Below are 16,324 nucleotides of genomic sequence, written 5' to 3' on the forward strand. Positions count from 1 at the left end.
TAGTGGTAGTCTAGAATGTAAATGTCAAATGACAAACCAATTACATTATTATCAATGATGACCTGGAAAGAAGTGCCCGTTGATGGTAAGCTTTAAAGAGCCAATAGACATGAGAAATAGAATTCAAGACTGTAGAATGGGTTTTATGTATCAATCATACTTCAATAATTTGGTTTAAAAAAGACTGTAAGGTAGAAGATTTACTCCACTGGGCCTATATAACTAAAATAAATAGTCTGATAAGTTCAAATTTCTGTGTCTTTGTTCTGTGGTTTTGGTTCCAGTGTAGTCAGGAAACTAAAAGATCCCTGTGACTTCTCTGAAAGAGCCCTTTATCTCCTGGAGCCACTAAACTAAGCCAAAACCCAGACACAAAATTTGCTTCTGTGGGTTGCCAAATTATAATGTTAATTGAATTCACAGCTCCTCATAGGAAATTTAGGGCACTCATCAGGAAACAATGGGCCTATGATCTTTAGGAAATTGGCTTACACGAAGTCTCAGAGAATTGTGAATACCAAAACACAATCCACTCTTTGAATTTTTTGATAGCAAGAGTAGTGACTCTTCAAAATTTAATGAGGCTGTTCCCTGCCTTGGTTGAAAATCTTGGAAGGTTTGAAATAAGTACGTATAATTATTTGGGGGTTTGACAAAATAATGAGGAGCTTATAGGAACCCATTTGGATGGCTGATGACATGAGATTTGGAAATGAATAATGTAAGTGGAGCTCTAAGAATTGACTCAGTGTAGGGAAATTTATGTCTTACATGAATCTTTACGAAAATGTCCTCACGTCAACAGAGGTTACTATTAATCGGAGGTTAAAAGGACCCTTACAGTAATATCAGCTAGTATTACTTCCAACTACCTTAGAAATTTCTTAACAGGGTCGTGGACAATTTAACTATGGTAGTAAGACTGTATAGGCTCAACTACTTTGATCTCTGAAGCAAAGACTCACCTATCCAGTGCTCCTGCTGCCTGATCTAATTTCCAGGAGCAAAGCAAAAACTGAGACCCACTACTGCAGTGTACATCCAGGAGACCAGATAGTCAACCAGTGTCATGTGACCTCTTTCACCATGGTGGAAACAACAGTTTACCCTTAGTGAAAAAGTCATATTCTGGATTTTCTTTTGCTTTTTTCCACCCAACAGGTGAACTACATATTTTAAAAACAATAATAGCATCCTACACAACATTATTGTTGATTTTGGGACACTCTGTATCAGTAAGCAAAGAAATGAACACCTAATAAAATGATAAATAAATAAAGGGAAATATATTGTTGCACATCAGTGTTGTGGGTCTCTTCATATACCCATGACTCAGAAACAGCTGACCATATGAAAAAACCAGAATAGCTTTTAAAGTCTTCGTTATGGCATGATTGTTAGATAACATTTCATGGTAAAGGTGATAGACTCTGAACCACAGCTGATTTATGCTTCTGTTTTCTCCACAGTCAGTATTCACAGATACAGCAACTAAAGAGTAGATGTGGGAGTGCCACATCTTCCTGTTATATATAATGATCTACTCACATATGTCTGCTTTGCTTCCCAATGACTCTGGACTTTTACAGTTCAGAGGCTTTATTACCTAAGAGAGAAAACCGTCCCTCAGTGGACAACAGGACTCAGATCTATTAAATTGGCAGGTAAATTACCACTTGTCATTTTGTGCTCTCCATGCCAACAGATGAACAGAACAAAAAGGGTATAAGAGTGTTGTCGGATATGATTGACTCTGAACGTCAAGGTGAGATAGAATTGTTGCCCTACAGTGGACACAGGAAGGAATAGGGATGCAACCCAAGGTTTACCTTATTATGTTCCAGAACTGTCTTGTTTAGTGCTAAGAGTTAATAAAATTCTGTAGCAACTCTACACAGGTGGGAACAATAAGAGACCCAAAATTCTTGATATAAAGGTTGGAATCACCCTGCCCTAAAATAAACAGCAATAAGCTGAGATCTTTGTTGAAAACAACTAAAAATTTTTAAAAGCACTCGCTAGTTGAGGAGGTAAATCATAAATTCTAAAGATGTGCTTATGAGTAGCTCTGAAAATGAGAGCTATAATCCATATATTTTGCACATGCTTGTGTGGGGGGGGGGACTACTTGATTTAAACTTAGCCTAAAATCATAATCATTTAACCAGATAACCTAACGAATCTAGATTATTCCTGATGCTAAGAGTTTATCATGCCACTGCATTTCAAAAGGTGGTGAGTTTTACAGAAAACTCTGATGTCATTGAATAGCTATTATCGGGGCATGTACCTTGAGTTGTTTCAGGTGGGTCAGGACGTTTGCACTGAGTCCTCAGCATTTTCATACCTGATTCCACTGTGGCTAACAGCATGAAAATAAAAGTTGGGGAGATATTAAGATAAATTTACCAGATTTTTCAGAAACCAATGATTTCTCTAGGGAAATAAACTCAAGTTGTTGGCTTTAAGAATATTAGGCTCTAACCAACTGGAGTAATTAATGGGTCACACATAAATGTAGTAGTAGTAGCAGTTCTTACACTTGTGTGTAGTTTAATAGCTTATAAAGTTCTAATATATGGATTACCTTGGTGGTTCTTTTAAGAAATAGGCACATCAGCCTATGACTTGTTCTATGCTATGTTCTTGTTCTATGTTCTATGTTCTTGTTCTCGTTCACCATATTTGTTCTAGAGATGATAAAACAAGGCCAGGAGATTATGATCAAGGTCATAAAGCTCATAAATGAGAAGCTTAAACTGGAATTTGTGGTTTAGAAGCCGCATCAATTTTTTCACTATGTGAAATTGATGGAGTTATAAACATACTGGAAAAAAATGCAATTGACCATTATAAATAAACTCATGCTTCACTGCATGAAAGTTCTCCAGAGTTGTTCTTGAAATTAAACATTAGCATATTCATGATTTTGGAAATAGCAGTGATTAAATATAATTGTGAGTAACTTTTTCATGCCCCCTTTTCATTCTGAATTGGATGACTATGGAGGCCCAGAAAAGGTTTTTAATTTGAGCGTAAGGAAAAATGTTGGTTTGGTTTCACTTTTAATAATAGCACTAAAATCTTTGATTGTTCTTAGTTCAAAATAATTCACACAATCCTGTTTAAGAATATATGTGTGGGGTGTGTGTGTGTGTGTGTGTGTGTGTGTATTGACCCAACAACTCATGTTTTGGGGAAATTATCACTTGGAGTCATTTCATAAATCAACTGTGATATTTTCCCAGATAATTTTAAATGGTTATTAGGAACTCTTTTTAGTATTATTGTATGCAAAAAGCTCTCACTGATCTCCCATTTATTTTAACACAAACAAGAAACAGAAGAAAGCCTAGCCTTACCTCCAAATTCTGGAGTAGGTCTTGTCCTAAGCTCCAGGACCAGAGAAGAGTACCCAGCTGAATACTGATGAAGTGGTAAAATTGAAGGAAACATATTTGTCTTACAATATCCTGTAATTCTCAAAATGAAGAAGCAAAAGGCATGCTAATAAAGAACAAGCAAATTAAAAATTCTTAAGTAAGAATATTTTGTCTTTCTTTACAGGAACAGTTTCTTTTCCATTTCAATTGACATAAATATAAAATGCTTTTCTTTAACTGAGTATCCACATTGATTTTGCTTTATGACCCATGCATCTTCTCTGTGACTTCATTCCCCTCACTAAGATCACAAATAAGTCAAAATCCGTCCATTCTGTAGAGTAGTTTCAATTTTCATGATGGATCACACAGTTTTGACCAGAATACTAACAGTAATTCTCTTCTTTGTGTTAGCTCTATAAGAAACAACCTTCATTAATTGACATTGTTCTTTTCAAAACCTGAGGCTTAAGATTTTATGTTAGATGTTGACTGACCATGCATTTCAAATACCTTCTTATTTTACTGAAAAGGTTCAGAGGATGTTACCTATAAATGAATTTCAGACCTTGGAAAACAATGTGGTTAAAAAGATAGCATAGATGCCTAGGTGAGACCTGAATTAACTAGGCATTTTGAGAGTGCTGAACGTTTACATTTCAGCACATCTAATTAACCTTGTAGGTATTACATTCCAGTCGATTCAGGGAAACTCATACACATGCATGAAAAAATCATTGCCACAGTGAAAGGGTGAGCGTTTCACACTTATACCCTACAGGCAGTTTCCTTTCTCTAGAATTAAATACTCATCAAGCTGCATATTAGAATTCACTTGAAACTTTTCCAATACGTGTTTCTTTTCTTTCATGTCTTTTGACTTTCAGCTCCCAGTGAAAATGAAAAATGGAGACTGTGAAGAACCTAAAAGAAAAATTCTGACCATATTCTCAACCACAAACATAAGGAAAACATAGTATTCAGACTTCAGGAAACTTTGTTTTCATCAAATTTACTCCCTTACAGACTTATCCCTCTATTTCTAGTCTAGGAAACAATATTTAATGTTCATTTTAATAAGCAAAATTTTTATGTTAAAAACTTTACTCAATACTTTATCTTCCAACATGGAGTACAAATAATGTCATTACATGCCTATAGCAAGCCCTGTTCATAAACTGGTGCTTGTTAAACTGATTTCTGAAAAGGTAAATACTCATTTGGAGAATTTTTTCCATGTGCTATGTGTAACTTTTAAAGTCAACTTGGAATTCAAAGTCAGACTTAACAATATGATACTCTTGGTTTACTGTATAATGAATTCCAGGCCACAAAGAAACAACGATTTTCTAAAACTATGTGTAAGATTATTGAGTTCAGTGTGAGAATTCTAAAAAAAATCCATTTTATATACAAAATTACTTGATTTCATCAAACAAAAATATTGGATCAAAAAGTCACCCTAATGTCTTTGACACTTCTAAGTGCTCAACTAACAACTGCTTTGCTAATTTAGTCAGTTACACAAAACTTGTAATTCAGATGGTCAAGAAACTTAACCACAAAATAGACAACTGTAGCCTTTGTCTACACAGACTATGCAAAATATAAGACATTTTTTCCATGAAGAAAATGCAGAATTCTGAACATACACTTAATGTATTAATCTGTTCTCACATTGCTATAAAGATATTACCTGAGACTGGGTAATTTATAAACAAAGGAGGTTTAATTGACTCAGTTCTGCATGGCTGGGGAGACCTAGGAAAACTTACCATCATGGCAGAAGGCCAAGGAGAAGCAAGGCACTTCTTACATGGCAGCAGAAGAGAGAGAGAACAAAGAGGGAACTGCCAAACACTTTTAAAACCATCAACTCGCATAGGAACTCCCTCACTATCATGAGAACAGCATGGGGGAAACCACCCCATAATCTAACCACTTCCCACTAGGTTACTCTCTCAACACATGGGGATTACAATTTGAGATGAGATTTTGGTGGGGACACAGAGCCAAACCATATTACTCAGGTATGAGAGAACACTTATTCAAGAATGGCTTTGTTGTTCTTAATGTTTATTTTATTGAAGGTTTGATATTACTATTTTGTTTGCTTTTTTGTGATTTTGTTTTGATTTTACTGTCAGTGTGGGCTATTAACCTTTTTGATTACCTATATTTTAGTACCAAAGGTAACATCACTTTGTAAATGTTTTTTCTCCAATTGTCATTTAAAGATATCTAGGACTAAATATATGATGCTCACATTTTTCAGAAACAGTGAATACCACAAATATTTTCGAACAGAAATAGAAAAACAGAAAAAAAGAGGTGTGAGAGTCTATGTAAAGCTAAAAGTGAGATAGAATTTTTCCCCAATCAAAATACAGAAAAATACTTTAATCTCTTCAAATTTTAGGCAAAAATATTTCTTAGTGGGAAACTGTCTTCTTAATCTCTTTGAAAACTGTTTTTTCCTCCTCTCTAGCTATTTTTCTAAGATAGATCTAGTGTGCACATCAGAGAAGTAAACACTGTATTCTGCGGATACCATATAACACACACAGCAATTTGTATGATAATTTTTTTCTTGATTGCAGTTTACTCTTTAAAAATGCAAATTGTGTAATTACTGCCAAAAAATGCTCTCCATGTGTAACAACAAAAAAAGATACAAAAACTGCTATAAATTTTGCAGAATAATGGGCATACAGATGAAAAAAAAGGAGTGCACAATATTAGATAAGACCATTATGGAGGAAAAATACACTAGGTTCAAAATCCTTGAAGTTAGAAGTTTCTAGGTTGTTGCTGATTACTCACCCCAACTATTCCAAAAACTAATGTAGCAGGTTCAGTGTGATTTTTTTAAATTTTCTTCTGATAAATTACCCAAATTTTATCAATTAGAACAAAACGATATTCGTAAGTTTAAACTTAAGCATTCAAGCCTGCACTACCTGACCTTGAGCTATAAGCATCAGAAAAATCAGATCTATGGTCACAGTCAATTGTACAAATAGTTGAAAATGTGGTTCCTCAGTCAATACTGAATATGTGACCACTATATAGATTCTCCACATATTTTTTTTTATCAATTTCATTTTACTGGGGGGAAGTAGACTAGTTTATTCACGTGTGTGGTCATAAACACCTAAGTTAGTAGTGTAAGAGCTAAGATTTCCTGAGCATCTGTTGAGCAAAAATGGCCAAACTCTGTGTTCAGTGAATTATAAAGCTTTATATTATCAGATCATTTATAATTCCCAATTGGGAAGTATGACTAGCATCCAATTTACAGAAAAGATCTGTATCACAAAGCAGGTGATTAAGAGATATGTCACAAATTCCACATTTAACCATACATCTCTCATCCAGCATCCTGCACCCATACTGTTATAACTAATACCTAGTTCCTCCACTAGGAGACTACGAGCCCCAGTAACCACTTGGTTTTGCTGAGCACATGGGCAAGGTAATTAATTGGTGTTTGCCTTAGTCACTCTCATCTGATAAATGGAAAAGCTAATGCACTCACTTGCTAATTCATGGAGGAGCTGTGAAAAATTATATGTGAGCATTAAAAAAGATGTATTATATAAATGTAAACTATAGACATTTTCCTAAATGATATAGACTTTCTCATTTGCATGATATTTTTATTTTTAATTTTTCTGTATACATAGGTGTATATGTTTATGGATACATAGGAGGTGTATATATATATGTATACCTACGAGGTGTATATGTATATGTATACCTACGTATACATATGTATATGTATACCTACGTATACATATGTATATGTATACCTACGTATACATATGTATATGTATACCTACGTATACATATGTATATGTATACCTACGTATACATATGTATATGTATACCTACGTATACATATGTATATGTATACCTACGTATACATATGTATATGTATACCTACGTATACATATGTATATGTATACCTACGTATACATATGTATATGTATACCTACGTATACATATGTATATGTATACCTACGTATACATATGTATATGTATACCTACGTATACATATGTATATGTATACCTACGTATACATATGTATATGTATACCTATGTGTATATGTATATGTATAAGGTATGTGAGATATTTTGATACAGGCATCCAATGTATAATAATTACATTTTGGTAAGTGGAGTATCCATCACCTCAAGCATTTATCCTTTGTGTTACAAACAATGCAATTATACTCTCTTTGTTATTTTTAAATGTACAATAAATTATTGTTGACTGTAGTTACCCTGTTGGGGTATCAAATACTAGATCTTATTCATTCTATCTAAGTATATTTTTGTACACATTTACCATTTCCATAGCCTTCCCCACCCCGCTACCCTTCCCTGTCTCTTGTAACCATGCTTTTACTCTCCATGTCCATGAGTTCAATTTTTTTTTTTATTTTTAAGTCCCACAACTATGTGATAACATATGATGTTTGTATTTCTGTGCCTGGCTTATTTCACTTAACATACTGACCTCCACTTCCATCTAGGTTGTTGCAAATAAGAGAATCTCATTCTTTTTATGGCTGAATCGTACTCCATTGTCTATATGTATTACATTTTCTTTATCCATTTTTCTGTTGATGGATACTTAGTTTGTTTCCAAATCTTGGCTACTGTGAACAGTGCTTCAATAAACATGGTAGTGCAGATATTTCTTCAATATGCTGATTTCCTTGCTTTTGGGTATATACCAACCAGTGAGATTGCTGGATCATAGAGTAGCTCTATTTTTAATTGTTTGAGGAAGCTACAAACTGCTCTCCATAGTGGTTTTACTAATCTACATTTCCACAAACAGTGTATGAGGGTTCTCTTTTCTCCACATTCTTGCCAGCATTTGTTATTGACTGTTTTTTGAATAAAAGCCATTTTATCTGAGGTGAGAAGATATCTCATTGTAGTTTGAATTTTTCATTTCTTTGATAATCAATGATGTTGAGTCCCTTTTCATATGTCTGTTTACCATTAGTATGTCTTTTGATAAATGTCTATTCAGATCTTTTGCACATCATGTAAGTGGATTATTAGGTTTTTTTCCTATTGGGTTGTTTGAGCTCCTTATATATTCCAGTTATTTGTCCCTTGTCGGATAGATAGTTTGTAAATATTTTCTCCCATTCTGTGGATTGTCTTTTCACTTTGCTGGTTATAACCTTTGCTGTGCAGAAGCTTTTTAACTTGCTGTGATCCCATTTGTCCCTTTTTGCTTTAGTTGCCTGTGCTTGTGGAACAGTACCCAAGAAATCTTTGCCCAGACCAATGTCCTGAAGAGTTTCCCCAGTATTTCATAGTTTAAAGTCTTAGATTTAAGTATTTAATCCATTTTGATTTAATTCTCATACATAGTGAGAGATAGGGGTCTAGTTTCATGTTTCTGCATATGAATATCCAGTTTTCCTAGCACCATTTATTGAAGGAACTGTCCTATCCCCAATGTATATTCTGGCACCTTTGTCAAAAATGAGTTCACTCTAGAGGTATAAACTTGTTTCTGGGTTCTTCGTTCTGTCCCATTGGTCTATGTATCTGTTTTTATGCCAGAACTATGCTGTTTTGGTTACTATAGCTCTGTAGTATGATTTGAAGTCAGCTAATGTGATTCCTACAAGTTTTGTTCTTTTCGTATAGGATAGTTTTGGCTATTCTGAGTCTTTTGTGGTTCCATATAAATTGTAAGACTTTAAAAAAATTCTGTGAAAAATGTTATTGATATTTTGATATGGATTACATTGAATCTGTAGATTACTTTGGGTAGTGTGAACATTTTAAACATTGATTCTTTCAATTCATGAACATGGAATTTTTTTTTCATATTTCATGTTTTCTTCAATTTTGCAGCAATGTTCAACAGTTTTCATTGTACAGATCTTTTGCTTCTTTGGTTAAGTTTATATCTAGGTATTTGATTTTATTTGCAGCTATAATAAATGGGTTACTTTTTTATTTCTTTTTCAGATTATTCACTGTGGACATATAGAAATATTACTGATTTTTGCATGTTGATTTTGTATTCTGCACTGAATTTAACAGTTCTAATAGTTTTTTTGTTGTAATCTTTAGTTTTTTTTCAAGTATAAGATCATGTCATCTGCAAATAAGGATAATTTGACTTCTTCCTTTCCAAGTTGGATGCCCTTTATTTATTTCTCTTGTCTGATTGCTCTGGTTAGGACTTTCAGTACTATGTTGAATATCAGTGGTTAAAGTGAGCATCCTTGTTGTGTTCCAGGTCTTAGAGAAAATGCTTTCAGTCTTTCCCTATTTAGTATGATATCAGCTGTGCATCTGTTCTCTTGCATTATTTTTGATGCATGAGTTTAAAGCACTAAATATTGTGTATAATAAAAATATTGTCTTTTAGATAAAACACAGATAACCAAACTCTGAATTGATAGCTGAAATGGTTTGGCTGTGTCCCCACCCAAATTTCATGAATTAGTGGGAGGGATCTAGTGAGAGGTAATTGAATCATGGGGGCAGATCTTTCCTGTACTATTCTTGTGACAGTGAATAAGCATCAAAAGATCTGATGATTATATAAAGGGGAATTTTCCTGTACAAGCTCTCTTCTTTTGTCTGCCACCATGTAAGATGTAACTTTCCCCTTCCGCCATGCTCATGAGGCTTCCCCAGCTACATGGAGGCTTCCCCAGCTACAAGAGCTTAAGTCCATTAAACCTCTTTTACTTCCCAGTCTCAGGTATATTTTTTATCAGCAGTGTGAAAACTAACTAACACAGTAAATTGGTACCAGGAGTGGGTTGTTGCTGAAAAAGATACTAAAAACTGTGGAAGTGACTTTGGAACGGGGTAACAGGCAGAAGATGGAACAGTTCGGAGGGCTCAGAAAAAGAAAAATGTGGGAAAGTTTGGAACCTCCTAGAGGCTTGTTGAATGGCTTTGACAAAAATGCTGATAGTGATGTAAACAATAAGGTCTAGGCTGAGGTCATCTCATATGGAGATGAGGAACTTGTTGGAAACTGGAGCAAAGGTGACACTTGTTATGTTTTAGCAAAGAGACTGGCAGCATTTTGTCTCTTTCCTAGAGATTTGTGGAAATTTGAACTCAAGAGAGATGATTTAGGGTATCTAGTGGAAGAAATTTCTAAGCAGCAAAGCATTCAAGGAGTGGCTTGGGTGCTGTTAAAAGCATTCAGTTTTATAAGGGAAGCAGATCATAAAGGCTCAGAAAATTTGCAGCCTGACAATGTGATAGAAAAGAAAATTCCATTTTCTGAGGAGAAATTCAAGCTAGCTGCAGAAATTTGCATAAGTAATGAGGAGCCAAATGTTAATCACCAAGACAATGGAGAAAATGTCTCCAGGACATGTCAGAGGTCTTCACAGAAGCCCTTCCCATCATAGGCCAAGAGGCTTATGAGGAACAAATGGTTTTGTGGGCCAGGCCCAGGGTCCTTGTGCTGTGTGCAGTCTAGGGACTTGGTGCCCTGTGTCCCAGCTGCTCCAGATGTGACTAAAAGAGACCAAGGTACAGCTTGGGCCATGGCTTCAGAGGGTACAAGCCCCAAGCCTTGGCAGCTTCCATGTGGTGTTGAGCCTGTGGGTGCACAGGCATCAAGAATAGAGGTTTGAGAACCTCCACCTAGATTTCAGAGGATGTATAGAAACACCTAGATGTCCAGGCAGAAGTTTGCTGCAGGAGCAGGGCTCTCATAGAGATCCCCTGCTAGGGCAGTGTGCAAGAGAAATGTGGGGTTGGGGCCCCCACACAGAGTTCCTACTGGGGCTCTGCCTAGTGGAGCTGTGAGAAGAGGGCTACCATCCTTTAGACCCCAGAATGGTAGATCCACTGACAATTTTTACCGTGCACCTGGAAAATCCAGACACCCAATGCCAGCCCATGAGAGCAGTTGGGAGAGAGGCTGTACACTGCAAAGCCACAGGTGGGGAGCTGCCCAAGACCATGTGAACCCACCTCTTGCATCAGTGTGACCTTGATGTGAGACATGGAGTCAAAGGAGATCATTTTGTAGAATTAAGATTTTACTTCACCTCTGGATTTCAGACTTGCATGGGGCCTGTAGCCCCTTTGTCTTGGCCAGTGTCTCCAATTTGGAATGGCTGTATTTACCCATACCTGAACCCCCATCGTATCTAGGAAGTAACTAACTTGCTTTTGATTTTATAGGCTTATAGGCAGAAGGGACTTGCCTTGTCTCAGATGAGATTTTGGACTGCAGACTTTTGAGTTAATGTTAAAATGAGTTAATGTTGTGGGAAGTCAGGGACCCTGAACGGAGGGACTGTCTGGAACTGTGGCAGAGAAACATAAATTGTGAAGATTTCATGGACATTTATTAGTTCCCAAAATTAATACTTTTATAATTTCTTATGCCTGTCTTTACTGCAATCTCTGAACATAAATTGTGAAGATTTCATGGACATTTATCACTTCCCTAATAATACTCTTATAATTTCTTATGCCTGTCTTTACTTTAATCTCTTAATCCCGTTATCTTCGTAAACTGAGAATGTACGTCACCTCAGGACCACTGTTGTACAAATTGATTGTAAAACGTGTGTTTGAACAATATGAAATGAGTGCACCTTGAAAAAGAACAGAATAACAGAGATTTTCAGGGAACAAGGGAAGATAACCATAAGGTCTGACTGCCTGCAGGGTCAGGCAGAATAGAGCCACATTTTTCTTCTTACAGAGCTCTTATAAATGGACGTGCAAGTAAGAGAGATATTGCTGAATTCTTTTCCCAGCAAGGAATACCCTGGAGAAGGAATACATTCTTGGGAGGAGGTCTATAAACAGCCACTCTGGGAGTGTCTGTCTTATGCAGTTGAGGTAAGAACTGAAATACGCCCTGGTCTCCTGCAGTACCCTCTGGCTTACTAGGATTGGGAAATTCCAGCCTGGTAAATTTGGTCAGACTGGTTCTCTGCTCTTGAACCCTGTTTTCTGTTAAGATGTTTATCAAGACAATATGTGCACAGCAGGACATAGACCCTCATCAGTAATTCTAATTTTGCGTTTGCCTTGTGATCTTTATTGCCCTTTGAAGCATGTAATCTTTTTGACCTACTCCCTGTTCGTACACTGCCTCCCCTTTTAAAATCCCTAATAAAAACTTGCTGGTTTTGTGGCTCAGGGGACATCACGGACCTACCGATATGTGATGTTACCCCTGGAGGCCCAGCTGTAAAATTTATCTCTTTGTACTCTTTCTCTTTATTTCTCAGACCGGCCAACACTTAGGGAAAATGGAAAGAACCTATGATGAACTATTGGGGGCTGCTTCCCCCAATAAGTTAACGCTTTGGGGACTGTTGGGAAGGTATGATTGATTTTGAAATGTGAAGACATGAGGTTTGGGAGGGGTCAGGAGTGGGATGATATAGTTTGACTGCATCCCCACCCAAATGTCACCTTTAATTCCTATGTGTTGTGTGAGGGACCTAGTGGGAGGTAATTGAATCATGGCGGCAGGTCTTTCCTATGCTGTTCTTGTGATAGTGAATAAGTTTCACGAGATCTGATGATTATATAAGGGCCAGTTTCCCTGCACAATCTCTCTTCTCTTGTCTGCCGCCACGTGAGACATGGCTTTCACCTTCCACCATGATTGTGAGACTTCCCCAGCCACATGGAACTGTAAATCCATTAAACCATTTTTTCTTCTTAGTCTCTTATGTATCTTTACCAGCAGTGTGAATACAGACTAATACAATAGCTAGGGAACCACAGAAAGCATCCTTAATCTGGTGGCAACTCATTTTCATCCTCTGTAAACTGGATATAGTAACTCACCCTCAAGATCATTGGGAGAACTGACATAATGCATAAAACCAATTGACATCTAGTAGACACTAAAATCATGTCTATGATTATTATTTTATAATTCATGTAAATGTCTGAGCATCAAATCAGTACATTCATGAAACCCTGGATGCATTCCCTATTTTCATAAAGCTTTTATGTGAGAAACTATCTGCTGACTTGGTGAAAGAAGATCCTATGTTTTAATAAACAAGAAAATGAGTAACATGATTCTTTTCCCCTAATGTGAAACACAGTAGTACCTAGATTCACCATATTAGAGAAAGACATTATGGCTATGGCAAATTGTAACATGCCATCTTGAGGCAAATTTATGTTGTATGTATAATTACATTTGAAAACATAACTTACTTGGTGTCAGATTCATATGAAAGACCAAGGAATCAAAGGCTCCCACAATCCACTGTGGGATTGTGGCCACCTATGCTGGACTTGCGAAGGAACTGGGGAAAAAAACAGTTGTGTGACATGTTGATGGCCACTACTTTTAGCCTATAGGTGCTAGAGTCAGAGAAAATAGCAGGAAATTAAAAAGATAATACTTTGGAAAGAGACGTACTGTGGGTGCTTCCCCTCCTTTGTGGCAGAGTGGTGGGCAACATGAATCCTATTTCATATCTAATAAAAAGGGCTTCAAAGCAACCACGTAAATAACTATAAATGTTGTCTACAGTTGTAGGTGCAGATACCTAAGGAAAATAATGCCCTAAGTCTTCCTTTACGACCTACACATCTGGAGTGAGAGGGTGTAAGAATGCTTTCTATGGACCAGATGTGGATCATTTGTGCAAGAACCAGCCTAGGCATGTCTTGGATTCTATCCAAGAAGGTTGCCTGTGGGTAAAGAAAAGCTCATAAAACAACTGCAGCCATCTTCCTCCTGCTCTAAGGATGAAGTCAACCAACAGAGGAAGGTAGAACCAACAGAATGACCAAAGAGTGGAGCTGAGAAATAACACACCAATTCCACAGTCTGCTCAACCTTTGGTCTTCTGGTTATATAAGATAAATATTATTATTACTTAAGCCACTTTTTGTTAAGGATTTTGTTTCTTGTAGCCATAAGCATCAGAGTCACTACACTTTCTAATCTATGGGGTTGGTGGGATATTTAGTGGAAACACATGAAAGCCACTAGTAAAATATCTTTGAACGTAGTTGGCAGCCAATAGACAAATACTAGGTGTTTTCTTACTGAAGTTTTTGTTAGCTAAGCTGCAATTATATTTTTCAAAATGCCTTCCCCAGGTGACTTTGTATTAGACATGGCCACAAGAGAAGTTTCTGTGAGATTTGGAAGTTAGAAGTGAAAGTCAGCCCTCTAGCTGGTCTGGATTGATAACTCTGACCCAAAAGCTCATGCTGTTGGCATGAGGCAGTGTCCTGACTTCTAGCTCCTCCAACTTGCACTGGACCTTCTAAAATTGGGTTAAGTTTTTGCCGAAGCACCTGTGTTGATCTGTGGAAAAAGACACCATATACCCTGAAGGTTACCTGTATCAACAGGTTTGGGAGAGAGACAGATACAGGTTTCAGTTTAAGACAGATGCAGGTTTCAATTTTTTTTATGTTCCAGCTCATCAACAAAGATGTCAGTTTTCTCTTATTCTAGCCCACTTCAGTCCCACTTTCCTTTGCAGATGCTGACCTGGCTGGTCTATATCAACTTGAAGCCCAACAGTAGATATCGGGGGAAACAAGCACACATAGATCTCCTCAACAGCTCCCATGATTATGTAAGGTCTAATTGCTGTAACAAATTTCTTATTCTGTATAACTCATAGGACTCTGCTTCTCTGATTGAAACCTGAATGATACATGAGCACTTGCTGACACTAGCCTGGGAGAAGCCAGAGTGCAACCTCTGTCTCAAATAATGTCTTCACATATATCTTCAGCTGAAAATAATCTCTTCCTTCTCTGAAAACTTACAGTTTCATATAATATTTAACATAGTATAATGTTCATTATATGCTTTTGCTTACAATTTTATCTTCTTTAATATATTTCAATTTATTTTGGGCCAGGCGTGGTGGCTCACGCCTGTAATCCCAGCACTTTGGGAGGCCGAGGCGGGCGGATCACGAGGTCAGGAGATCGAGACCATCCTGGCTAACACGGTGAAACCCCGTCTCTACTAAAAATACAAAAAATTAGCCGGGCGTGGTAGCGGGCGCCTGTAGTCCCAGCTACTCGGGAGGCTGAGGCAGGAGAATGGCGTGAACCCGGGAGGCGGAGCTTGCAGTGAGCCGAGATTGCGCCACTGCACTCCAGCCTGGGCGACAGAGCGAGACTCCGTCTCAAAAAAAAAAAAAAAAAAAAAAAAAAAATATATATATATATATATATATATTTCAATTTATTTTTATCCTTTTTTTAAATTGACAATGAACAGAAATTTATTGGCTCACAATTCTGAAGGCTGGGAAGTCCATGATTGGAGGCCCGCATCTCATGAAAGCTTTCATGAGGACAAAAGAAAGCAAGAAAGGGCCAAATTCACCCTTTAATAATGGCATAAATTCCACCCATGAGGGCAGAGACCTGGCGATCTAATCACCTCTTAAAAATCCCACCTCTTCGTACTGTTACAACGTACATTACTTAGTATGTTACAACTCAAATTTCAACATGAATTTTGGAGAGGATAAATATTCAATCCATAGCAAAACGTATCTTTTTTAAGGGAAAAATGTGTGCTGTATGTAGAAAATTTTGACCATTGAAATTTGTATTATCTGCCTAATTGATGGAGAAAATATTTTTCTCTAAGAAAATGTGGCACATATACACCATGGAATACTATGCAGCCATAAAAAATGATGAGTTCACGTCCTTTGTAGGGACATGGAAGAAGCTGGAAACCATCATTCTCAGCAAACTATCGCAAGGACAAAAAACCAAACACCGCATGTTCTCACTCATAGGTGGGAATTGAACAATGAGAACACTTGGACACAGGAAAGGGAACATCACACACTGGGGCCTGTTATGGGGTCAGGGGAGGGATAGCATTAGGAGATATACCTAGTGTAAATGATGGGTTAATGGGTGCAGCACACCAACATGGCACATGT

General features: G+C 37.0%; 1 long non-coding RNA gene across 1 annotated transcript in view; it reads right to left on the reverse strand.

Moving 5' to 3' along the window:
• LOC134808409 (uncharacterized) overlaps positions 1-16,324 on the reverse strand; it is a 48,477-nt gene that overhangs the window by 13,080 nt on the left and 19,073 nt on the right. The window contains exons 2-3 of the long non-coding RNA XR_010151302.1: positions 3,363-3,426; positions 2,291-2,362 (exon numbers count right to left, since the gene is read on the reverse strand). This is a non-coding gene — a long non-coding RNA (uncharacterized LOC134808409). The remainder of the gene's footprint in view (positions 1-2,290; positions 2,363-3,362; positions 3,427-16,324) is intronic.

Source organism: Pan troglodytes, chromosome 15 (assembly GCF_028858775.2).
Source record: "Pan troglodytes isolate AG18354 chromosome 15, NHGRI_mPanTro3-v2.0_pri, whole genome shotgun sequence".
Classification (NCBI taxonomy): Eukaryota; Metazoa; Chordata; class Mammalia; order Primates; family Hominidae; genus Pan; species Pan troglodytes.